General features: G+C 43.1%; 1 protein-coding gene across 4 annotated transcripts in view; it reads left to right on the forward strand.

Moving 5' to 3' along the window:
- The window catches only part of HLCS (holocarboxylase synthetase), a 222,032-nt gene that overhangs the window by 150,391 nt on the left and 44,547 nt on the right, over window positions 1-27,094 (forward strand). The gene's annotated exons all lie outside the window — the stretch shown is intronic.

Genomic DNA, 27,094 nt, shown 5'->3' on the forward strand with positions numbered 1-27,094 from the left:
CCTTAAACATCCACCTTGCCTTCTCTGAGCTTCAGATGTTTCATGTGTAATACCAAGAGCTTCCTGAAGTACCGTGAAGATTAGAGAGAACATATATAAAATAGATGCTGTATCAGAAGCACTCCATCAATGGCTCTGTTAGTATTGTTACCGGGATTATTATTATGTTCCGGTGCAACGTAGTCTAGACTGATAAACAGATTATAATGGTTTTGAATCAGTTCTAAAGAGGTGATGGATGCTGATGTGAAAATGAAAGGTCAGAGGGAATGGCAAGTATTTTCGGTGCTTTCAGTGTAATGTTTGATTCAAACGAGAATAAACGTGCACGTATGTCAGTTGTGAAGCACAGAAACAAAGGACACAGTCACACCTCCATCTCTGCTGTTCTCCCTTCTCCTGTGCTTCCTCTCCCTGACCCCCCTCCCCAGGGAGCCCCTGTGCCGAACCACGTGTTTCATGTCGAGGATGAACTTTTGCAAAACCTGAGCCAGTTGAGTTGCTATAACTGTCCTGAGCCCAGCAGCCAAGTCCAACTCTGTCCATTCATTCATTCATTCATTCATTCAGCAGATACTCTGCATGGGGCTCCTCAGGTCTCTAGGGGTGCTCCCCGCTCTGCAGTTTTGTGTTGCGGATCTCCCCTCCCCCCGCTGCTTCCTGTCCCGTCCGTTCCATGGTGCCTTGAGTGTTTCATTCTCGGCGTGTCTGGGTTTAGGATCGGCACTGCTTTCTAATTGGCTGTGGCCATTCTTGAGGCTAGCCCAACCTGTCCCCGTGCCTGTAGACAGTGACCAAAACCTAACTCATCAAAATGTAATTTCCAGGCACCGTTAGGCCCACCACCATTAACTGTCTTCTAGCGATGGTCATAGGTTTCTGCCTGTGAGTAGAGCTGTACTAAGTGCGTGTATAAACGCTCAGCCCCAACTACGTCGTGACAAATGGCTAAATTATCTCTTAATTGAGTACAAGCAGAGTACAATGGGAGGAAAAGAGAAGTGTTCAAACACTGCAGCTTCTTCAAGGGAAATTGAATAAGCAACTCTTTCATGTCTGATTTTTTGAAAGTGGGTTTAATGACACTGTTGTGTGGCTAACCCTGTGGAAACAGCCTTCCCTGAGCGTAGGCGCAGAATAATGGCATTTAAGCCAGCTCACAGAAAAGGGCCTTCTTCCCTTGCCGTTTCATGTAGCGTTTCTCATGTGATTACTTGGACAACCTAATGTAAAAATATTTTGGCTGCAGGTGTCACAAGTGACACGCTGGATCCTCTCTCTCCAGTATGTAGGGACAAAAGCGATTTCTTTAAGACCTGCACTTTTAATGAACCGTCTTATTGTAGACACTCGGAATCTAATAGTGTGCCTTTTGGTGAAGTTGTTGAGAATTTTAATGCATTTTAGTTCTCATTCATCACGGCCTATGTGCCCCTGGCGGGATGGTCTTTAGAAATAGGATTAACTTCTAGAGGAATGCATTAGCCATGCCACAGAAATAGGCAATGCGCTAACTAGTCTGATAGATTGCTCTAGCCTTCAAATCCTTCTGGCCATCCCCCCTCCCCGACTTTTCTCCCTTTATTGACAGCTTCTCATTGAATGGCCAGAAGCATTAGTGTGTTTAGGAGTTAGATGTTTTGTATGATCCTAGGCTGATCTCATATTCCCTTTCTGAAATTAATTCGACACTGCTTTACATGTTAATCCGCAAAGGATTGATTTGGAGAAGGTCAGAGCAGTGCAGCTTCAGAAAATGGAAGAAAAGCCCCACTTAGAACAGCTCATTTCAGTTCCCAGACCTAAGCCTAGCTGCCTTTTCATTGTGGCACTTAGACAGCTGTGGGCGGCTTGGACACCTCGCAGAATACATCAAACAGTGGGGTTTGATGTGGGCTGTAGGATCGTTGGACTAATTAAGTTTAGCTTGGTTAACCAATTGCAGTTTGCAAATTGAACAATTGCACTTTGAAAGCTTCTGACACAATAGAACACAGAATCTTCTTTTTAGGCATAAACATTCCCAATAATGGAGTAGTACTTTTTGAAAGAAGCTTATAGCAAATCCACCCAATTTGGATGTCTCTAATGTAAAGTTCGTTTCATTGGTAACAAAACTGCAGTCTCCTTTATTCACGGACCTGCATGATGTCAAAGATAAGAAGCCCCAGTGCAGTGGGTGGGGAAGGAGGTGGAGAAGCCGGGTGAGCGAGAGCACCCCGTGGGTGCAGAGTAGGTGAGTGTTTGAGAATTAAGAGATTTAAATTCTTCTCCTTTTTAAAAAATTTTAAATCTTGAGCCATGGGCAAACAAATGTTGGAGGACTGAGCACAACTAAGGCCCAAGATAAGTAACGGTTCTTAGAAGATGAAAACCCGGTAAACCCAGAAAATCAAATTAAGGCGAATTCAGGGTCATTTGGTGAAAAGACTCAATTTTAGAGGGAAGGGCAGAGAAACCAATTAAGTCCAGACTGAGCAAAGGCGCAAATGGTAAGACCAGAATAATTCCACATTTGAGTGAAAGGGAAAGTATCAAGGTTTATAATCTACCTTTACATTGAAGGATTCCACAGTAGTAGTTTTCTTCATTTTGAAAATAATATGGCATGTAATGCATCCTGTTATCTAATGCTTAGTCATTTGTTTTAATCTAATCTTAATCTTTATCAAATGCTTACTTACTCTTTGCTCTGGAAAGTTCCTACAACAGCCATGGTGTATCAGAGCCAAACAAGGTTGCTCTGAATGATTGCCAGGAAGGAGGAAAGCCAGCTTTAATTTTTGCTAATGGAAGTCTTACTGGGATCTGAGCAGTAGCAACAGCTGACTTATCTGATCCTTTGCCTAAGTAATTAGTATCACTGTCAGGCTTTAAAAAAAGAAAAGGTTACTAGTCATGGAAAACGAAATATTACCACCTAGTTCTTTACATCTGTGGGTATAAAAGCATGAAAGAGGAGGGAGTGCTTGGATTATTCGCGGCCATGGCCTTTCTGCCTTGGGCAACATCGTTGTCGTTCATGAGAATGCAATAATGTTCTGGGGTGCCTGGGTGGCTCAGTTGGTCAAGCGTCCGACTTCAGCTCAGTTCGTGATCTCACGGTGCATGGGTTTGAGCCCCGCGTCAGGCTCTGCGCTGACGGCTCGGAGCCTGGAGCCTGCTTCGGATTCTGTGTCTCCCTTGCTCTCTGCCTCTCCCCTGCTTGTGCTCTGTCTCTCTTTGTCTCTCAAAAATAAGTAAACAACAATGACAAAAAGAATGCAGTGATGTTCTGACCCTTATCTGGGGTCAGCTAAGGTCCTAGTGCCTTGAGCCAATGTGCTAGGCTGTCCCTTCTATCAGTACAGCCCTTCCTCAACTTATGATGGGACCACATTCTGATAAACCCTGCTCTTCCTTGATTTACAATGGAGTTATGTTCTGATAAACCCATCGTAGGTTGAAAATATGCTAAGTCAAAAATGCCTGTGAGACACCTAACCTGCTAAACATGATAGCTTAGCCTAGCCCCCCCAAAAGGTGCTCAGAACACTTATATTAACCCACATTTGGGCAAAATTTCTTAACTCAAAGCCCATTTTATAATGAAGGGTTGACCGTGACATGTAATTTATTGAAAATACCAAAAGTAAAAAACAGAATCATTGTATGGGTTCAGAATGGTGGTTAGTGTATGGGTCAGTTACCCTTGTGACTTTGTGGCTGGGAGCTATGGGTCCCTGCCACTGCCTGCTGCCATCACAAGGGAGGATCCTATGCCCTATCACTAGCCCAGGAAAAGATACAAGTTCAAAATTCAAAGTATCGTTCTCACTGGATGCACATGGCTTTCGCATTGTCGTAAAACAGAGCCACAGTTAAGACAGTCTTTTGAGAAAGAAACTTTGGGAACTGTTTCTTGCTACTCTTACATGTGGGTATGACAATGATAAAACAAGTGTGTGTCTCTTGCCTTCTTTTCTTCTTGGGACATGATCTCCTGTGTGCTAGTGAGAGAGGTGTCCGTCATCTGGAAAAAAGTAATTTCCATTTCTGAAATTAGTTAGGTGGGTCATCAGTTGCACCTTGAACAATGAATTCTAACGAGTAGAAAGATAGGATGTATGTTCATAATAAAACAAATGCATGTGTGTGCATTTAGGATTTGTTGGACCAGGAGTCTGCAGGCACCAACCAGAGCTGTGTATCTCCACTTCCCAAAATAAATATTTGAGATAGGTTACTATCTCTATCAACACCCTTCAGTGGCCGCATCGACTTACATATAATCTCTGTGTCCTTGGACCTTGCTAGAGACTTGGCTTTTGACTAGAGAAGCCGAATAGGAGGAGGTGATCTAAGGTGACTAGTCCATGGTTTACCCAGATTCCCAATGGCTTTTTTTATTCTGTTCTGAGTCAGAGGCATCAAGGATGCCCTAAGAATCTCACACATCTATGCCCCTGGATATAGATGTCCACCCCTGGCCCATATAATAAAGCCACTGAACCAGAAGGGAAATTTTTCTCCAAATAACTCTTGGAAAGTGACATGTATGCACTCTTGCCTCCCTACATATTCTAACAGTCCTGGAGCACCCGATTTTCCATATTCTCTATTAACTGCCTCCAAAACAGCAGCAGCCTTGCTCCCTCGCCCCCAGGAAACCAAATAAATATAGACCCTTTTGAACAATGCCCAAATCTGCAAAAAGTGCCAGGGTGGTAAGAATGCTCACCTTTGTCTAGCTACACCGTGAGAAATTTATGTGTTGGGGTGTTTTTCCCAGTTAAGACCTAAAGAGAATTTAAAGAATGTCTGCCCCTTTTCTGGCCACTTGTCTATGTGTACTGATTCTGCATTTATATGTGGCCACAGCTCTGGGTGGCCAGGGCACAGGGCCATGCAGTCCTTGCCTGCTGAGAGTTCACATGGGCACAGCGTCATCTGGAATATAGACCCAAACCATCGGCGACAAGAGATGTTCTTTGGAGAGCCAGGCCTCTCCTGTCTTCCAGCAGGCAAAGGAGAAACGGGAGGTGGTATCTGCAGCAAGTATGTGCAGGGAGAGACCCGGACAGCTTTCCCCAAGGGCCAAACCGTGGCCAGAGCCCCAGGTCTCAAGTGGGCCTTTAAGAGCACTGATTTGAGGCATTCTGCACAACCTATACCCTCTTTTTACTGGGTCGTTTAAATGTGACAAGGCTTTTGTGCTGGATTCTTAAATGTGTAGCTTTGTTTCTCAGCAATAATATGAAAAGGATGCATGTCTAGAATTCTTTGATGCTTTTGCTGTTGGTGTGTTTGCCTTTTTATTTTATTTTATTTTTTGCTTAGAACCTGTTTCTTAGTTTGTATGATGATGATGATGACGGTGATGATGATAGTGGCTATGTCTCACAGTGGGGAATTAGAAGGAAATTTGGAAGAGAACAGATCTTTGTATTTAACCTTAGCTGCCAGAAAAGCTCCTTTAATCGCTAGCCTCCTTCTTCCTCCCCAGCCACTCAGCCACACTGTTTGCATGGCCCCCACTTATCTAGCAGGGCGTCCAAGGGCATGGGCTTTGTACCGGCAGCACCAGCCAGCATCACCTGGGCAAAGATGGAAACTGGAGCCCCTGGGCCTACTGAGTCAGAGTCCAAGATCTCTGGGTGATTTGTGTGCGTGTTGAAGTTTGAGGAGCACCACATGGAATTCTACGAAAGCCCTTATTTTCTCTGTATACTTTCTTTTCCTTCACGGCCACGTCGCCCTCCTCATAGCTGCCTTTCTCTGATTCTCGAGCTGTCAGAAAGAGGTAAAGGTGTTAATTTCTCTTTCTCAGGATTATGAATCTTCTGTGTGGGTTTGCCAGAGAAAACACAGTCTTTTTGACATACTTAAACTACTCAAGTATCTGTTATTTATCTAACATTCACACTGAACCGGGTATTCTGTATTTTTATTTGCAAAATCTGGCGACCCTCGTTGGAAGAGAACAGAATGATCTCCCTTTTGGGAGAAAGTGATAGTATATAATAAGGTACCCAGGCGGCATCAGAGGGAAAGCCTGGAGAGTCCTCCATTCACTCCTGCCTTTGGCCTGGCTCGTACTTTGGAAGGGATGGGATTTGGGGTTCGGAACGAGATGTCGGTGGCATGTTGCCTCTGACGGTGGTTGTAGCTGTATTTGGGCAGGGGGTGAGGACAGGACACGGGGAGAGAAACTTCTATATATTCTTTCTGAGCCTCCAAAGACTATTGAATAAATCAAGCCATCCTCCGGCAAAACCCACACCGATCTAGAATTGGGGACACATTTTTTTCCACCAGGTGGCTTTAGGTAAGGGAGCTGGCAGTTGAACCACAAGATTTGGAAGAGAAAATGCCCTCCACGTGAGTATTTTCATTTATACAGGGTTCGAGTTTGGGCCCTATTATGTCCGATTTAACTATGAGGTTTCCTTGTTTGATGGGGAACATGAAGCTCTCATTTATTCACCTCATTAGGTATAGGTACTGCAGGTGTTCATGTTCCTAAAACAGCTCGTGACCTAATATTTCTTATTGTTAGGTATTTCCAGATGATGGAGTTTGACTCAAATGCCCCAAAGCAATGAAATTCAGATTTAGGGTTTCGACATTTGCCATGACTCTTTGCTTTTTATGCCACTTAATAAGTTGTACATACACATTCTAAGGGAAATTATGAGCTGCCTTATTCATTACACATTTTTCCAACTTGTAATTGTGTTGGCATCAAATGTTGGCAACATTTGAAAGAAATTGACATATTACTTGATCATTGTAAATCTCCTGGTGCTTTTAACTGAAAATGGCATTAGAACCATTTTCTTAAAATTTTGCTTTTTTACATTATCCCTCTTCAGGAAATATGCAGTGTTAGTAGAATTCTTTCAGGACTCACTCGAAAAGCTCAACCTTTCAAGAACGAGTCTCCTTGCTATTGGCACACTGACCCGATAGGCATAAGTAAGAATGCCTTTGGACCTCAGACACGAATGACATTATTACAGGAAATTATGTGGTAGAAGAAATGGGAGCTTGAATATTAAAACATTGCTTGTTTGGCAGTGTGTTTGCGTTGCTTAGTATCACAAAGTAGCTTGCATGGGGGCACGCAGATTGAGTTTATAATCCGGTAAAGAGATATCCCTGGTTGCAGCAGAATTATCCGTGTAGTTTACATATTTGCAAATACATGTAGCATATTTGTATTGACAGAATTGTATTTGTATTGCCAGAAAACAGGCATTCAAGATGCCCTGTGTATCTGATTGTTTTTGAGAGGAGAAAATCAGAGATGAAAAATTTAATAACTTTTCTTTCTCCATCTTTTTTGGTATATGGTCTTTGGCTTGCTCTTTCATATATAATTTCTTATTTTAAACTCACTAAATTTGATGAATAGCGTTTATTTCTTGAGGAAATAATTTTCTTAGCAATTTAAACAAACAGTTGCAGTCAAGAGAAGGAGAGCTGCATTTGGGGGCTTATGAAGCCTCATGTAACAGTTACTTTTATTTTTTTTTAATTTTTTTTAATGTTTATTTTATTATTTTTGAGACAGAGAGAGACAGAGCATGAACGGGGGAGGGGCAGAGAGAGAGGGAGACACAGAATCGGAAGCAGGCTCCAGGCTCTGAGCCATCAGCCCAGAGCCCGACACGGGGCTCGAACTAACGGACCGCGAGATCGTGACCTGAGCCGAAGTCCGACGCTCAACCGACTGAGCCACCCAGGCACCCCTAACAGTTACTTTTAAATTATTATTATCTTCTTTAATTTTAGAGAGAGAGAGCCCATGATGGGGAGAGGGGCAAGGGGGGGGGGAGAGAGAGAGAGAGAGAGAATTAAAATTCTGAGACATAATTTGGTAGATTAGGCAATCATATCCTGCAACTAACAGTTGATCAGAGGTCAGTGGATAAAATACAACATGAGTGGTATAAAGGATATATGGAACTTTAAAATGTTGCTTATTATTAACATACTCTGTGTGTTATAAAAATTATAAATAATACCATAGAAGGTAGATATTTTCCTTTGGGAATCCATTATCTCCCAGTTTGATCAGACTCTACAATGGTTAGTAAGGAGGACACATTTACTAAGTAGATTTTAGATGCAGAGTCGATTCCATAAAACGTCTAGTTTTCACCTTGACCTGGCTGTTGTCCTTGTACTTTGTAGAACACCTTCCCTTGTGTTCATGAGGCTAGTGTGTGTCTCCTGCAGTTTCCTACTTAAGCAGAGTGATCATGGTAGGGTAGAAGGAGCTGTCCAGTGTTCCAGGTACCCCAACCATTCCTAGAACAATAAAGAATCACAGAATTTCAGAGGAGGAAGAGACTTAGCAAGGTATTCCCCGGCCTTCTGTTATTCCAGGTTAAGAAATGAGGGGTGCCTGGCTCAGTTGGTGGAGCACGTGAATCCTGACCTCAGGGTTGTGAGTTTGAGCCCCATATTGTGTGTAGAGATTACTTAAAAAAATAAAAGAAAATCTCTAAAAAGAAATCAAGACAGAGAGGCTGGCTTGTCTCTCCATTCACCTGGTCAGCGGCCTGTCCACACTGGCTGCTGTGGCTCCCAACTCTCATCCTGGTGCTTTCTGCTATCTCACACCATCTCGTGCTACTGGCCTTCTTCAGGCATCACATTCAGCAGCATGTGGGGGCATGAAAAGCAGGTACTTTTGAAAGTTTAGAGATTATTATTCACCTGTTGATACATTGGTGTCATAAGTGGGAAGACATCTTTATAAATTATTTGATTTTTGAACCACATTTCTCTACGGATCACTACCAAATGAAACTTATTTTCATACTTAGTTTCCTAAAAGGCAAACCATGTTATCTCCCAATTTCTAGATTGTGAAGCTGAGATTCTACTTCTCCTGCTATGCTCATTATAGTGGCAGTGGGAAGGCTGTTCTGGCTCATTAACAGTGTGGTGGTTGAGCCCTCCTTGAGGCACAGATCCAGCCTACTGAAGGCAGAGGTTTCTGCTTCTCTGGCCTCAACTGTCCTGCACTGGGTTATAGTTTTTGAAGATCAGTTTCTAACAAAGAGATGCATACTGTGCATAGTCCTGAAAGGTAAGCAGGTCATTACTAGCTTGAACTGTGATATACTAAAATAATAAAATGTCTAAGGGCATGGCAGTTATATCACTAAACAGATGAAAGTATGCCCTCTGGGTAGAATCCAATAAATCAGGGACTAGATGCTTGGCAGTTAAAACTATAAAAACTAGAAAATACTATGAATGGTATTTACGGGATAATTTATTAAAATGTAATGAAGTTACATTGCATACTCTATGAAATGTATTGCTTTAGACAAACTGAAACAGGAGCTAATCTTTGCCCATAGCTATCAGGAGGTAGGTCAGCTGTGAAAAAAAATACTCTGTTCATAGTCCCTCTGTGATTACATTTTTGTTTTTTGCATCCATTTAACCAAAGTTACTAGTTTCAAGGCTAAAATCTGTTTTGGTTATTTACTGCTGCAATTCAAATCCCTCCAAACCTTAATGGCTTATACTAAGCTTTAATGGCAACAATTTTATTTTATTATATCTTAGGATTTTCTGGGTAAGAAATTTGGTCAAGGCTGAGCTGGATGATTCACCTGTGCGCAGTGTGGGCTAAGGTCACATGGGGATACTTACTGGTGGAGGAACTAAGATGCCTTTACTTGCTACACAACTGGACTCTCTTCTCGGTGGGAAGGCTTGAAGGCTGTGGTCCTGTGTTGGAACTGTTGGCCCCTCCAGTGTGACCATCACAAGGCTTTCAGACTTTTTACATGGTGGCTCAGGACTCCCAGAGAATGTTGAGAGCTATCAGTCTCTTAAGGCCTGGGTGGGAGATTATTCCACTGTATTCTATTGATCAGAACATTTACAGAGCCCACCCACGTGCAAGGAAAGGGGACATAGACCCCCACCTTTCAACGGGGCAAATGTCAAGGCATCTATGGCCATTCTTAATCTTCAACAAAACCTTTAAACACTTTAAGTGACAGAGTTGATGGAGGTCTGACAGAGAGATAGAATTAAGGGAAGTCACAAAAATAAAGTACTTTAAATCTTTAGGAGTAAAATCTTTAGCCTTTGACTTGTTCTGATGATTGTAATAATTCTTTAGGATATTATTCTCCTTGTTGATTTGTAGAATCAACCAAAGTTCCTGGGTAGTAATTGGGGTGCCTGGGTGGCTCAGTCAGTTAAGTGTCTGACTTCAGCTCAGGTCATGATCTCATAATTTGTGAGTTCGAGCCCCACATCGGGCTCTGTGCTGACAGCCCAGAGCCTGGAACCTGATTCAGATTCTGTGTCTCCCTGTCTGTCTGCCCCTCCCCTGCTTGCACTCTGTCTCTCTGTGTCTCTCAACAATAAATAAATGTTAAAAAAAAAAAAAAAAAAAAAAAAAAGGTCCTGGGTAGTAAGTAACCTCAGGAGCACAAGAATGTCAATTTCTAGCTGGGTGTTATTTTGATATTTGAGCCAAATGTAATTTAGGGGCAGGCAGTGAGATGTTAATACTCTGAGCTGGTTTCAGGTCTGTAACTGGAAGATGACAAGGCCAGGGTGAGGAATTGAAAAAGGCCAGAGCTACTCTTAGGTAGGCATAAAGATGGGGTTTATACCTCATACATACATTTATTATTTTAGCCAGTAGATTTTTTAATATTTTTATATACTGTATAAGTTGTCATTTTCCAAGTTATATTGACTTTGTTAGGGATGTATAATTTATTATTTCAAGGTTTATTTATTTTTGAGAGAGAGAGAGAGAGAGCACAAGCAGGGGAGGAGCAGAGAAAAAAGGAGACACAGAATCCGAAGGAGGCTCCAGGCTCCGAGCTGTCAGCACAGAGCCTGACGTGGGACTTGAACCCATGAACCGACCTAGCCGAAGTCAGACGCTTAACCGACTGAACCACCCAGGCACCCCAACAAGTGGCTTCCTTAATGCCCATCACCTATTTACCACCCCCCCTCCTTCTTCCCTCCAGTAACCCTCAGTTTGTTGTCTGTCTTTAAGAGTCTCCTGTGGTTTTGGCACAAAAACAGATACATAGACCAATGGAATAGAATAGAAACCCCAGAACTAGACCCACAAACGTATGGCCAACTAATCTTTGACAAAGCAGGAAAGAACATCCAATGGAAAAAAGACAGTCTCTTTAACAAATGGTGCTGGGAGAACTGGACAGCAACATGCAGAAGGTTGAAACTAGACCACTTTCTCACACCATTCACAAAAATAAACTCAAAATGGATAAAGGACCTGAATGTGAGACAGGAAACCATCAAAACCCTAGAGGAGAAAGCAGGAAAAGACCTCTCTGACCTCAGCCGTAGCAATCTCTTACTCGACACATCCCCAAAGGCAAGGGAATTAAAAGCAAAAATGAATTACTGGGACCTTATGAAGATAAAAAGCTTCTGCACAGCAAAGGAAACAACCAACAAAACTAAAAGGCAGCCAACGGAATGGGAAAAGATATTTGCAAATGACATATCGGACAAAGGGCTAGTATCCAAAATCTATAAAGAGCTCACCAAACTCCACACCCGAAAAACAAATAACCCAGTGAAGAAATGGGCAGAAAACATGAATAGACACTTCTCTAAAGAAGACATCCGGATGGCCAACAGGCACATGAAAAGATGCTCAACGTCGCTCCTCATCAGGGAAATACAAATCAAAACCACACTCAGATATCACCTCACACCAGTCAGAGTGGCCAAAATGAACAAATCAGGAGACTATAGATGCTGGAGAGGATGTGGAAAAACGGGAACCCTCTGGCACTGTTGGTGGGAATGCAAACTGGTGCAGCCGCTCTGGAAAACAGTGTGGAGGTTCCTCAGAAAATTAAAAATAGACCTACCCTATGACCCAGCAATAGCACTGCTAGGAATTTATCCAAGGAATACAGGAGTACTGATGCATAGGGGCACTTATACCCCAATGTTTATAGCAGCACTCTCAACAATAGCCAAATTGTGGAAAGAGCCTAAATGTCCATCAACTGATGAATGGATAAAGAAATTGTGGTTTATATACACAAGGGAGTACTACATGGCAATGAGAAAGAACGAAATATGGCCCTTTGTAGCAACGTGGATGGAACTGGAGAGTGTGATGCTAAGTGAAATAAGCCATACAGAGATAGACAGATACCATGTTTTCACTCTTATGTGGGTCCTGAGAAACTTAACAGAAACCCATGGGGGAGGGGAAGGAAAAAAAAAAAAAGAGGTTAGAGTGGGAGAGAGCCAAAGCATAAGAGACTGTTAAAAACTGAGAACAAGCTGGGGGTTGATGGGGGGTGGGAGGGAGGGGAGGGTGGGTGATGGGTATTGAGGAGGGCACCTTTTGGGATGAGCACTGGGTGTTGTATGGAAACCAATTTGACAATAAATTTCATATATTGAAAAAAAATGCAAAAAAAAAAAAAAAAGAAACTGAAAAAAAAAAAAAAAGTCTCCTGTGGTTTGCCTCCCTCTCTGTTACTGTGTATTTCTAACCAGAATCCAGTCATCACTGTGCATTGCACTTGTTTGTTATGTTTCTCCTTAAGAAAATGACATCAAGTTTTTGGGGAGACCAGGGCAGTTATCTTAAAGAATACCCCACAATCTGGATTTGGCCATTTCCTTATGGTGACGTTTCTGTTCCTCTAGCCCCTGAGTTCTTGTAAACTGGAAGTTAGGTCTAAAAATTTGATCTGATTCAAGTTAAATATTTTGGGCAAGAAAGCTTCCTAGGTGATACTGTATACTTCGTATTGTGTCACATCACATTGTTCCGTTCGCATTAATACTAAGTTTGGTCACTTGGTGAGGGGTTTTACTACCTGTTCTCTCTGCAGTTAAGGTCTCTTTCTGTGAGTAGTCTATGAAGTATCACTTTGGCACACCAGACAATAATCTGTCCTGTAACCTTAGCGATCCTCGCTTGAACTATTTCTGTAGGTTTGCAAAATGGGGAATTTTCTTATCTGTTTTTCCTTCTTCATTTGTTAACTGATATTATTCTGTAAAGAATCATTTTCAGAGTAGGAAGTTGATGTCCTAGTCAGTCGCTCCAGAAGCAGCAAATGAATGATTTACTTCTCTTTTATTCTCTGTCTTGGCTCTCTCTCTCAGCTGTTGCTACGGACTTATGAATTATTACTTTATAATCCATCACAAGTCCTTATTCTTTGCTGAATTGATCCAGATTAGGCCAATTTGGTTCTTTTCCATAGTGAATAATACTTACAAATTGGGATCTTTAACTTCTCCTAAAAATGTTGGACCAAGAGCTTAACAGGACTCTTTTCCCTCCCCCCACCCCAAATAATTGTGCAAACTGAACATAATACAAATGGCAGTTACCCTAAGATGCTGAAGAGTGAACAGAAGCAGGCAGGCTCTGGTGGGGCTCCCTCCTTGGAAAGGGAGGGACTGGAGCCATCCAAAGTAAGCCCAGGCCAAGTGCTTTCAGTGCAGTGAGGGGGCTACCAGACGGGAAAGGGTCTGAGAGGGCATCTCGGAATTCTGTCTACGCACATCTTCAACTGTGGAAACACACATGCGCAGAATAGACTGAAAGCACCTGGGATAATGACAGGATTGGAACGGGGACCAAAGCTGCTGTCCACAGGAACAGAGTTTGCAGTTCCAGTTCAGCTAAAGTCGTTGCCGACCAAAACAAAAGAAACAACGTTCAGCAAAGAAAAAAAAATCCAGAATCTATGCAGTTTAACATTTGTCACATGTAGAATATGAAGCTAAAATACTCCATAATTGAAGAACCAAGAGAATGGAACATTCTCTCAGGAGAAAGGAAAACCAACAGAGTCCAACAAGATGAAGCAAGTATGGGGAGAAGCAGAAGAGGATTTTGCTGTGACCATTATATTGTGCTCAAATGAAGTAAAACAGTATATGCTCACCATGAAGGAAAAGACACGATATCTCAGCAGAGAAATGGAAATGATAAAAAAAAATTTTTTAAAAAGAACCAAATGGAAATTCTAGAACTGTGAAACTACAGTACCTGAAATAAAATATCTACAGGGCGGACTTCACAGTTGAATGGAAATGACAGAGAGAGAGAGAGCAAAGATGGGGCAGCAAAAAATGTTAGAATAAATAATGGCTTAAACTTTTCCAAATGTTATGAAAAGTGGAAATTTATAGATATAAGGTGATCGAGGGGTGTGGAGAAGAGGAAATACAAAGAGGCCCATGCCGACTCTTTCAAATAAAACCAAATAAAGAGCAAACCTCGAAAGCAACAAGAGAGAAGCAACGCAAGGGAACCATAATCCAATTAATGGATGACTTCAGCACCCACAGAGACCAGAAGAGATGGAGCCACATCCTTAAAGTGCTGAAGGAAAACAATTTTCGTCTCAGAATTCTTTGTCCAGTAAAACATCCTTCAAGAATGAAGGGATCAGGGGCGCCTGGGTGGCTCAGTTGGTTGAGCATCCGACTTCGGCTCGGGTCATGATCTCACGGTTCGTGGGTTCGAGACCCACGTCGGGCTCTGTGCTGACAGCTCAGAGCCTGGAGCCCGCTTCGGATTCTGTGTCTCCCTCTCTCTGCCCCTCCCCTACTTGTGCTCTGTCTTGCTCTGTCTCAAAAATACATGAACATTAAAAAAAAAAAATGAAGGGATCGGGAAGATCAAAAAGTTCAGAGGTGGATGGCAGTGATGGTTGTACAACAGTGTTGAATGTTTCTCATGCCGCTGAATTTTACCTTCAACAGTGGGTGGAATAGTAAATTTTGTGTTATGTGTATTTTGCTACCATACATTAAAAAAAAAAAAAAAGAATGAAGGGGGAATCGGGACATTTTCAGATAAAGAAACTGATGAGAATTCATCCTGAGCAGATCTGCACTTCAAGAAGTGCTAGAGAGGGGCGCCTGGGTGGCTCAGTCGGTTAAGTGTCCGACTTTGGCTCAGGTCACGATCTCGCGGTCGGGGAGTTCGAGCCCCGCGTCGGGCTCTGTGCTGACTGCTCAGAGCCTGGAGCCTGTTTCGGATTCTGTGTCTCCCTCTCTCTCTGACCCTCCCCCGTTCATGCTCTGTCTCTCCCTATCTCAAAAATAAACAAATGTTAAAAAGGGGCGCCTGGGTGGCGCAGTCGGTTAAGCGTCCGACTTCGGCCAGGTCACGATCTTGCGGTCCGTGAGTCCGTGAGTTCGAGCCCCGCGTCGGGCTCTGGGCTGATGGCTCGGAGCCTGGAGCCTGTTTCCAATTCTGTGTCTCCCTCTCTCTCTGCCCCTCCCCCGCTCGTGCTGTGTCTCTCTCTGTCCCAAAAATAAATAAAAAACGTTGAAAAAAAAAAAAAAAAAAAAAAAAAAAAAAAAAAAAGAAGTGCTAGAGAAACTTCCTGACGCTGGAAGGAGATGACCCCACAAGGGAATGTGGACCCTTGGGGAAAATGAGGAACACTGGAAACGGTAAATATTTGGGAGGATACAAAATACTGCTTTTTTCTTTGTGCTTTTCTCTCTCAACTTCTTTCGTGATCACGTAACTACTAAAAGCAAAAATCATAACTGTCTTGAGGGGCTTATAACATTTGCAGATATGGTACCTATAACAACCATAAGGGTAGGTACGGACCTCTGTCAGTACAGGAAGTGGTATGATATTGACTCTAAGTGGGCTATGAAAAGTTATGACCTATATTGTAATCCCTGATGCAGCCACTTAAAAATGCAAAGAAATATAGCTAAAAAGCCAAAGAAGAATTGAAATGGATATTCAAATAATTTTTGTTTAAGGCAAGAAATGAGAAACAGGAACAAAATTTTTATTTATGTTGTGACCCATTAAACGAGTAAAAGGAAATAGTTTTTAAAATTAGGTTATGATAATACAGTAGACATAAATCGAATTTTTTGAAGAACATTTTTTTAAGATATTTATTTTGCCCTGGTTTTTTTTTAAGAAATTTATTTTGTCCCCGTTCTTTTCTTTCTTTCTTTCTTTCTTTCTTTCTTTCTTTCTTTCTTTCTTCCTTTCTTTTTCTTTTTTTCTTTTTTCTTTTTTTTTTTTTAAGTAGGCTCTGCACCCAGTGTGGGGCTTGAGCTCACAACCCTGATATCAACAGTTGCATGCTCTACTGACTGAGCCAGCCAGGCGCCCTGAAGAACGTTTATTAATATGAGTAAAATGCTCCCAATGCTTTGCTAAGTGAAAAAAGGATACTAAGCCACTGTAGGATGACAATTAAAAAATATATTCACATACTCACAGAATATAGAAAAAGTTGTAAGGAAATATACCAAAGTGTCTTTTGATGGTAGAACCCTAGGTGACATAATGGCCTCGTCTTTGCTACATTTTCCATATTTTTTACAGTGAGCCTAGGTTATCACAAAATTTATTTTTAAAATTTTTTTAAGTTTATTTATTTTGAGAGAGATTGAGAGGGAGAGAACATGCAAGTGCACACACGAGCAGGTGAGGGGCAGAGAGAGAAGGAGAGAATCCCAAGCAAGCTCCTCACTGTCAGTGTGGAGCCCACCGTGGGGCCTGAAGTCATGAACCATGAGATCATGACCTGAGCTGAAATCAAGAGTCAGACACTTAACTGAATAAGCTACCCAGATGCCCCACAAAATTTATTTTTTAGCTAATACTAGTATATTGTTATATAATAATGCTTGGTTTTTCTACATTCTCTGTTTTGATTCTCTACTAAGTTTATTGTTATTCTAACAGCTTTTCCCTGATTCCATTAGATTTTCTAAGCATACAGTTGTGCAATGGACATAAAATGAAACTATTCAGTCCCGAGGTCTCTTAGTCTCTAGCTGCTTACCTTAACACAACAGAGAATGCCCAGGAGCTAATCTGCACTGTTCACACTAATTGGTGGATCCCAGGCAGTGGGGCATTATGTGTACCTGGTACATCCTGCTTCCTTCTCTATGGAGAGGGCTCATGGGAAGCATTAAATGTGTTGATGGATGCAGAGTCTTGACTTGGTACTTGGCCATCACATGATCTTGACAAATGTTAGTGTTATTACTGTGAGGGTGTATCTCTTGCACATATTTCCTTCTGGAAGGGCGGAGCTGAGCCCTGGGAAGCAGCTACACCAGTTTGTGGGCAGATCATGTGAAAGGAGGAGCCATGAACAGTCGGTCTTCGGGGTGCCAGCTCTGGATACCCGTGCCTAAAAATGACATCAGTCTGTCATGTGTGTTATGTTTTATGAATATTTAAAACCTTCACCTTGGGTGAAGATGTTCTCACTTATGTGAGGAAGGATATGGAATGTGAAAATGATGTGTACCCTAGGTATAGTCTTGAAGAGGCTCACTGTAGAAGAATCAATCTCAAGGTTTAATCCAAGGAATGAGGAATCCCTCTGGTAAGCCGCCTTTGAGATGGTCCCAGTGATGTCTGCCTTTGGGCATGTATGCTCCTCTATGAGCCCCTCAAGCCCCTCCCCTTGAGTGTGGGCTGGACCTAATGACTCACTTTTTAAAAAATGTTTGTTTAGGGGCGCCTGGGTGGCTCAGTCAGTTAAGCGTCCGACTTCGGCTCCGGTCATGATCGCGCCGTCCGTGGGTTCGAGCCCTGCGCTGGGCTCTGTGCTGACAGCTCAGAGCCTGGAGCCTGTTTCAGATTCTGTGTCTCCCTCTCTCTGACCCTCCCCAGTTCATGCTCTGTCTCTCCCTGTCTCAAAAATAAATAAACGTTAAAAAAAAATTTAAAAAATGTTTATTTATAATTAATTAATTTGTTTTTAAATTTACACCCAAGTTAGCATATAGCGCAACAATGATTTCAGTAGATTCCTTAATGCCCCTTACCCCTTTAGCCCATACCCCCTCCCACAACCCCTCCAGTAACCCTCAGTTTGTTCTCTATATTTAAGAGTTTCTTATGTTTTGTCTCCCTCCCTGTTTTTATCTTATTTTTGCTTCCCTTCCCTTATGTTCGTCTGTTTTGTATCTTAAATTCCTCATATGAGTGAAGTCATACGATATTTGTCTTTCTCTGACTAATTTTGCTTAGCATAATACCCTTAAGTTCCATCCACGTAGTTGCAAATGGCAAGATTTCATTCTTTTTGATTACCGAGTAATACTCCATTGTATATATATACCACATCTTCTTTATCCATTCATCCATTGATGGACATTTGGGCTCTTCCCATACTTGGGCTATTGTCAGTAGCACTGCTATAAATACTGGGGTGCATGTTCCCCTTTGAAACAGCATACCTATATCCCTTGGATAAATACCTAGTAGTGCAATTGCTGGGTCATAGGGTAGTTCTATTTTTAGTTTTTTGAGGAACCTCCATATTGTTCTCCAGAGTGGCCGCGCCAGTTTGCATTCCCACCAGCAGTGCAAAAGAGATCCTCTTTCTCTGCATCCTCACCAACATCTGTTGTGCCTGAGTTGTTAACGTTAGCCATTCTGACAGGCATGAGGTGGTATGTCACTGTGGTTTTGATTTGTATTTCCCTGATGATGAATGATGTTGAGCATCTTTTCATGTGTCTGTCAGCCATCTGGATGTCTTCTTTGGAGAAGCGTCTATTCATGTCTTTTGCCCGTTTCTTCACTGGCTAATTTGTTTTTTTGGGTGTTGAGTTTGATAAGTTCTTTATAGATTTTGGATACTAACCCTTTATCTGATAAGTTATTTGAAAATATCTTCTCCTATTCCACTGGTTGCCTTTTAGTTTTGCTGATAGTTTCCTTCACTGTGCTTTTTATTTTGATGAGGTCCGAATAATGTATTTTTGCTTTTGTTTCCCTTGCCTCTGGAGATGTGTTGAGTAAGAAATTGCTGTAGCCAAGGTCAAAGAGGTTTTTGCCTGCTTTCTCGAGGATTTTGATGGCTTCCTATCTTACATTTAGGTCTTTCACCCATTGTGAGTTTATTTTTGTGTATGGTGTAAGAAAGTGGTCCAGGTTCATTCTTCTGCATGTTGCTGTCCAGTTTTTCCAGCACCACCTGCTGAAGAGACTGTCTTTATTCCATTGAATATTCTTTCCTGCTCTGTCAAAGATTAGTTGGCCATACATTTGTGGTTCCATTTCTGGGTTCTCTATTCTGTTCCATTGATCTGAGTGTCTGTTTTTGTGCCAGTACCATACTATCTTGATGATTACAGCTTTGTAATACAGCTTGAAGTCTGGGATTGTGATGCCTGTAGCTTTGGTTTTCTTTTTCAAAAAACCAATTGCTTTGGCTATTTGGGGTCTTTTCTGGTTCCATACAAATTTTAGGATTGTTTGTTCTAGCTCTGTGAAGAATGCTGGTGTTCTTTTGATAGGGATTGCTATGTTTGTTTTTGCTATATTTATTTTTGAAGGAAGGAGAGCGCGAGAGAGAGAGAGAGAGAGAGAGAGAGAGAGAATGTGTGGGGGAGGGGCAGAGAGTGAGGGAGACACAGAATCCAAAGCAGGTTCCAGGCTCTGAGAGGTGAGCATAGAGCCCAGCGTAGGGCTCGAACTCACGAGCTGTGAGATCATGACCTGAGCCAAAGTTGGAGGCTTAACTGACTGAGCCACCCACGTGCTCCCCTAATGACTCACTTCTAACATAGAATATGGCAGAAGTAATGGGTTGTTACTTCTGAGATTAGGTTACAAGAAGCACTGTGACTTCTGTCCACCCTAGTGGACACCTTCCTGATAACCCGTGGGAGGTATAGAGCCAGAAGCACCCAGCTGAGCAACCCTGTCTCCTGACCCTCTGAAACTAGGAGACAATAAAATGTGTCTTCAGCTGCCAAGTTTTGGGTAAATTTGTTACACAGCAGTTACACAGCTAATACACTTTCTAAAGCAATTAGGTGTCTTCATGGACTTTCCCTGCCTCATTCCATCCCCTCCACTTTGGTCCTTCAGGAATTGTGGCAGTTCTCCATGGCATCCTTTTATTTTTTTAATTTCACATCAAAGCATCAGATGCCTCTCCTGCCCATTCCTTCATCTTCCCATCTTGCTTCTGGCCCAGTCACCACTTTTTTGCTGTGTTAACAAAGGAACACATTGACTATTGCTGTCCTTTCATCTGTCACTTTGGAGATCTCCCTTGCTCCTTTCAGAAGTCATGGGGAAATGGGGCCTCAGTGTGATCTAGAGCCCAGAGCAGTCGTTCACAGCCTGCTCTTTGGCCCTTTATCACATCTCAAGGAGGATGTCACACACAGGGGCCACACTCAGCGTAGGTCACCGTGGGCCAGTGCACTAGGGCTGCCAGTGACCACGCATCGTCCCCTGTCCTAGCTCCAAACCCTCCCATCACCACCCGCCAAATATTGACTTACTGAGATAAAAGGGTGGGGGAATTCTCTAACCTACAGGGCCCTAAACTGAGTGGCTAGACCCCTGGATTCTAGTTCCATCTCTGCTGCAGCTTTGCTGTGTGAACCAGAACACATCTTTCTCTCTAGTTTCTATAACTGGAAGGCCTGGACAATAATAACCACCATTTCCCTCTTCTTAAGCAGAGCTTTAGGGAAGGATTTCCTCTAAAGTGATAGGAAATGAGTGTTTAATATTTTAAACCTGAGCGCAAGGATTATACAATTTGTAAACTGTAATAAAAGCCACCAGTGTCCCTGGACCCATGAAGAGTTACGGGGGAAATACAGCTCATCTCACTCAATGAAAATACTTGCCAATTGAAAATTAGTTTCTCTTGCATTGCCTCTTTATTCTTTTTGCTCATACTTAATAAAGTGGACATTTGGTGGTGGACTTCTCAATGCTGTCCCTGTGGCCATCAGCCTATTCACACCATTCCTGGCTGCATTAAGTATCCCCAGTGCAGAGAATTAAGTCACTGTAAAAGTATACTCTGGATTTTACCAAGAGGTCACGGAGAGCCCTCCTTGCCTGGGCAGTCAGCAGCATTCTTATTACACTTCATTTATCTATTTGGGAGGACTCAGGAGGACCAGCTGGGCCCCTGTCTGCACTCATCAAGAGTTAATTTCTGAGCGAGGTGCTGTGGTCATGAACAAGTGGAGAAGGTACCCCGGTGGTCCTGCCAGACGAGAGGGGCCCTCAATTAGCAGCAGCGTTCAATCAGGCTGCTTAACCCGCCACGGAGCCGAGATGGTCATGTCCTTCCTGCTGCCCTCCCATAAACACGGAGCCACCGTCAGCCTTGGGTGTCTGTGTGGCCCGGGATGAGGAAGACTGCACAGATCTGAGCCCGACACACATTCAGTGGCTATCTGAACATGGCTTTTATTTTCAACAGAGTAGTGAGGGTTAACCATGAGGGATTTTTTTTTTTTTTAACCTTTTGAAATTTGGAAGCATCTTTCTGTCTTTGCCAACTGCGTATTTCCCAAGCTGGGTATCACACTGGCTTTGTTTCTTTGCTGTTAAACACAATGTCATGTTGTCCTGTTTCCGGCATGGCTTAGTGTGTGTTGAGACAGCTTGTTGTGGTAGAAAGTCAGTGCATAACTCACCGCTGTAAAGCCTCGTTCCCTCTTTCCGCATCACGGTTCATGCCGTGGCTAAATGGAGGTGATTGTCTCTGCCCTGCCTACCTGGCAGAACTGTTAGGAAGGTAAAATATAGAAACAGTTTGGAAACTGTCAAACATCATACAAATCTGAGGTGAAATTACTGAATACCGTGGTTGCATTGCTCCTAGTTGGCTCATCAGCAGGGCCGAGAGAGGTTAAAATTTTTTTTAACTTTTTTTTCATTTTTGAGAGACAGAGTGTGAATCGGGGAGGGACAGAGAGAGAGGGAGTCACAGAATCCAAAGGAGGCTCCAGGCTCCGAGCTGTCAGCACAGAGCCCAACACGGGGCTCGAACCCATGAACCACAAGATCACAACCTGAGCTGAAGTCAGATGCTTAGCCAACTGAGCCACGCGGGCGCTTCCAGAAGTGTTTATTTTAACGATCATGTAAAGAACACCAGAACCTGGTGTTCTTGCTAGGTATCTTGTATTTTATTAGAGATGCTATCTAATGTTGCCGCATTTAATCAATAAAAAACAAATGTAAACGCTTCCTCAAGTTCTGGCCAAGCAGCTCTCACACATTTTGAGGACCATGGTGGACAGAGGGACCAGTATGGTAGGAGGAGGGTGGGTGAGAGTTTCTTACCTCAGTGTGATGTCTTGCTGAGTCATGAGACCCACTTGCCTAGGGAAGCTATAGGTGGGTGTGGTGATTTTGAGGACAGTCCGCTGTGGAGTCATTGAGCAGGTCCCTTGGTTATCTCTGGTCAAGCACCTGTCCCAGATGAGGAACTGGATTTACTTACCACTGGTGGCTTGAAATGCTTCTGGTCATCAAATAGCCCACAAAATAAAAGTGGAGGCACGGCCCCCATGCCCTTGTTAGCACCTCAGGGTATGATTGGGGGTTTGATTGTGTGGCACCTGCTGGGAGCATGGCATTGAGCCTGGGGGACTGGCTTGGAACCAAGGGGCCTCCCGGAAGGCAAGTTGCGCCTCAGCCACGGGAAGAATCAAACAAAGACCGAGAAGGTGTTGGTAGAACACATTCACGTTAGATGGAAAGGCTTAGCACTTTAAAGGTTACTGTAAATTTTAAGCTTCTTTCTTTACTTACCTGGCAGATCGGAGAGTGCTATGTCTTGGTGTAATGAAGCATTATGTTGGTATAGCAAAAAGGAAACTGCCCTCCTACAGGAATTCAGTCTCACTAGAAGCTCGTGGTCTGGTGTGGGGCTCACCTGGGAATGGATGTGTGTATACATGTGCACGTAGGCGTTTTTCCTGATGGGGAAGTCGAGACCAAATTGCCCATTACATTGCCGGATTTTACCTGATGGTTTCCTGAAATGGACATTGGCTAGAAAATCCACTCCTTTTTGCAGGCTTTGTTTTTTGTTTTTTTTTTTAACCTTGGAGTTTTGTTTTGTTTTTTTTTTTAACCTATGGCTTTTTGTTTTTCCTGCTTTTGCCTTGGAAGCATGGAAATGATTCGTGTAGAATTATTTTGATGGAGGAAAAAAAGAGTTGAAATTGAGGAGTAAATCAGTCACCAGGTTAGTTCTTGCAGCCAAAACCCGTCAGAGCCAAAAGCTGCCGCCATATCCGGAACTTCGCTCCAGGCCTCGTGGGCATAAACTGGAACCTTGGCAATAAAGTTTGGGACATAGAGTTGTCCTATGCCAGGGCTTCTGGAATCCAGATTCGATACTGCACATTTCTCTTTGTTTTTAAAGGAGAAAATCACTACTTTAAACGTTAGGTAGATCTGTTTCATCCCGAACATGGAAATATTGATGCTGGACAGAAAACATGGGGAAGGAAGCTGGGGGAAAGTACATCTGTCCTGCTCCTGGCCAACAAGTACAGACCTCATTCTCCAAGATTGCGCCCTGAACCTCTGCCCATCTTGTCAATGGAGGATGGTGTGCCAAACAGCTACTCCTCTGATCGGCCTGGATCGCCTTGAGCCTCAGGTCCCCAGCTGCGTGTTCTGTCCTCTCTTCAGGCTCTAGTCATCTCGTTGTGACCATGACCATGAGCGTAACACCTGAGATTCACTTACAGTTCAGGGTGTAGGGCTGGGAATTGGACTCTCATTGCACAGAGTTCCTTTTCACATAATTGATTTTCAGTTGAATCATACTTGTCTACATTTGTACCTTTGTCTCTGACTTCCAGAATAAGAGTCAGAGGTCATATTTTGGAATTGTCACCTATTTCATTTTTGAAACACTCCCTGAAATGATTGACACACAGCTGCTTCCTAGTAAAAGGAACACCTTGCACTGTTCTGTTTGTTTACTCCATCCAGGATGACACTTTTTTTATGGAATCTCACTGCACTAAATTACACTGAGGGTGAAAAGGCAACTCTAGTTCTGTGGTAAGTCTGTTCTATGACAGAAACTCCAGTGTTCTCGATGTTCAGTACAGTGCAGAGAACAGCGGCAAGGGCTTGAGATCTGGACCCAGAGGGCAGGGACAGAGGTCTTAGCCACGTCACTCATCTGCTTGGATGCGAAGTGACTTCTCCGAGACTTAGTTTCTTCTTCTGTAAAATGGTGCTAACGAGAGCAGCTTTAGAGCTTTTACTAATGATAAGTAAATAAGACACGATTGAAAAGTGCCATGTAAACATTTGTAAGATACAAGGCAAACGTTGATTGTATATGTAGAGAATGTGTGTGGCAGAGAAACTATTAACATGATTCCCGACTTGCTTCATTTTCCTCCTGGGCACATAGCTCCCCTCTCAGCTGGGCTGGTGCTACATGGATGGCCAGTGGACAGGAGGAACATGAAGTATGTATGCATCTTCCAGGCGTGGCTCAGTAGATCCAGAAAAATGGCAGTGTTACCAGTGGGAAGAGGCCTGTCCCTGGGTCACCACTTGGAGGAGAGCTGTCTAACTAGCCTTGGACTTGGACCACTGCCCTTGGGGCTGTTTCACCCAATGTTAGCCTACCCTAAATAATCACAGTTTTGGAAAAGAATATTATTTGCCACTGTGTTAGCATATAAAGTGCTTGGGGTTCTTTGTTTTGTTTTTTTAGAGCACAAGTAAGGGAGAGTGGCAGAGGGAAAGAGAGAGTATCTTAGCTTAGCGTGGAACCCAACATGGGGCTCAATCCTGTGACTCTGGGATCATGACCTGAGCTGAAATCAAGAGCTGTATGCTTAACTGAGTCACCCAGGCAGCCCAGTGCTTGTATTTTTATATACATCATAAATACAACGTACTGTCATTTAAGGATATTTTTATCATGTTACATATAATATTGTTGCTAAAAGTACAAATGAAAATCAACCTGTTTGCAGTTTTTATAAATAAAACCTAATTGCCGACAATGAGCCAGATCCATATTTTAAGATTTAGTAAAGTTTTGTACGTATCGTGACCAAAAAGAGAAGTTAATATTGACTCGCTGAGAGGTGAGTTCCTGCTTTAACATTAATAATCACAAGAGAAGATTAACTGTCATTGATCAAGCACTTAGCGTGTGCCCTACGCACTACACTGAGAACCTCGCAGACGTGACAGGCATGTACCCGAAGTGAGACATTTGCTTTTTCTTTCAAAATTGTTTTATGCCCATTAACACTGAATTATGAGACTCAAGCTTAGTATTCCTTTTCTAGATTGCCATGCTCCCTTCCCCATTGTTATAACAGAATTAATTAAGCCGAGTTGCTAATTCTGTAAGAGAACCTTATTTCTAAAATGTCGTAGGGCCTGCAACTACTGAAATCAATTTCTAGCGGCCATTGCAGGTTGAAAATTTACACGGGTCTCGATTGTGAACTGGGTTTGTTTTGGCTGGCGTTAGTAACAAGGACAATTATTCAGGGGGCATTTGTGGCTTACCAGTGATTCACCAGTCTGTTCTTTAATTTTCTTATGTAAATATGTGCAGCCAAATACGGTTTCCCGCATGTTTCATCCATCTGCTTGAAAGCATCCAAGCACTAGATCCTCAGTGTCGTTCCCACAGAGTCAAATGCTGCCGTTGATGGGACAGTCCCAGCAGCCACACATGCGTTCTAATGAGTTGACCTCGGGTTTGTAATATTACCTCTTCCCTTCAACACCACTCTCCTACCCCCAAAACTAAGTGGACAGAATTCACACCCCAGGGGAAAGAATTGCAGCCAACACTAAGCTTACTAGAGGGTTCTTGAACAGCTGGGTTTGTGTCCTCAAGTTGTGTGAGTTAGGGTGTGTTAAGACAACAAATGATGGAAAAGGGATGTTCAGATACAGCCTTTATGCTTGAGGTAAAGGAAATGCTGGGAAGACAAGCCTGGTGGCTGAAACATAGGCTGGGGAAACCCCACAGCCGGACCTCCCAGACCAGCCCTGGTTTTAGTTTCCTTTCCTTTCCCTTCTCCTTTCTCCTTTCTCCTTTCTCCTTTCTCCTTTCTCCTTTCTCCTTTCTCCTTTCTCCTTTCTCCTCCTTTCTCCTTTCTCCTCCTTTCTCCTTTCTCCTTTCTCCTTTCTCCTTTCTCCTTTCCTTTCCTTTCCTTTCCTTTCCTTTCCTTTCCTTTCCATCCTTTTCTTCCCTTCTTCCCTCTTCCCTCCTCCCTTCCCTTCTCTCTTACCTTGCCTTCCTTCATTTTAATGTTTATTTTTGAGAGAGAGAGAGAAAGAGAATGAGCAGCAAGGGATATAGAGAGGGAGACACAGAATCTGAAGCAGGCTCCAGGTTCTCTGAGCTGTCAGCACAGAGTCTGACACAGGGCTTGAACCCACAAACCACGAGATCGTGACCTGAGCCAAAGTCAGACGCTTAACCGACTGAACCATGCAGGCACCCGTGGTTTTAGTTTTCCTATCTGTCAAGAATCATGGTACCTTCCTGCCTGTTTCCTCACCAGTAAGATGGAGCTAATGGTAGTACTACCTGCTAAGATTACGGAGTCATTTGGTGTGAAATGCTGGTACGGGGACCCACAGGGATAGAGGGATTGGCTGCTCTTGTCGTTGTTATCACTACGATGACATCCGTTCACTTGTACTGGTGATGTCCACATTCCTGGGAAGCCTGATGACAGATTCTCTGTTTCTGAGCTTGCTGTACAGATTGTGTGTGTCTGTCTGTTCACCAAGTATGTGTGAAGTACCTGCTGCATGCGAAACAGTGTGCCAGCAGCGTATTCCAAGTATGTCCACGTCCATTTTGTCTGTTCTCAGTAGGGAGCGCCCTGCGGTGCTGACCCCTGTGCATCAGCATGGAGTCTAGTTTGCACTTGAGGTGCTCCCCATGATCCCCGGATGATGCAGAGTCTGCAGGGTCTTGCAGGCTCAAGATGAACTGTCCAGAAATTGTTTGCATGTGTGCTCTGCAGCTGATACTAAGCACCGTTAGTAAATGTGCAAGGGCGCCTGGGTGGCTCAGTTGGTCAAGCATCTGATTCTTGATCTCAGCTCAGGTCATGATCTGACAGTTCATGAGTTCAAGCCCCGCATTGGGCTCTGTGCTGACAGCGTGGAGCCTGCTTGGGATTCTCTCTCCCTCTCTGTCTGCCCCTCCCCTGCTCGCTCTCTCTCTCTCTCTCTCTCTCTCTCTCAAAATAAATAAACATTAAAAAAATAATTATAAGGGGTGCCTGGTGGCTC

This window comes from Panthera onca, chromosome C2 (assembly GCF_046562875.1).
Source record: "Panthera onca isolate mPanOnc1 chromosome C2, mPanOnc1 haplotype 2, whole genome shotgun sequence".
Lineage (NCBI taxonomy): Eukaryota > Metazoa > Chordata > Mammalia > Carnivora > Felidae > Panthera > Panthera onca.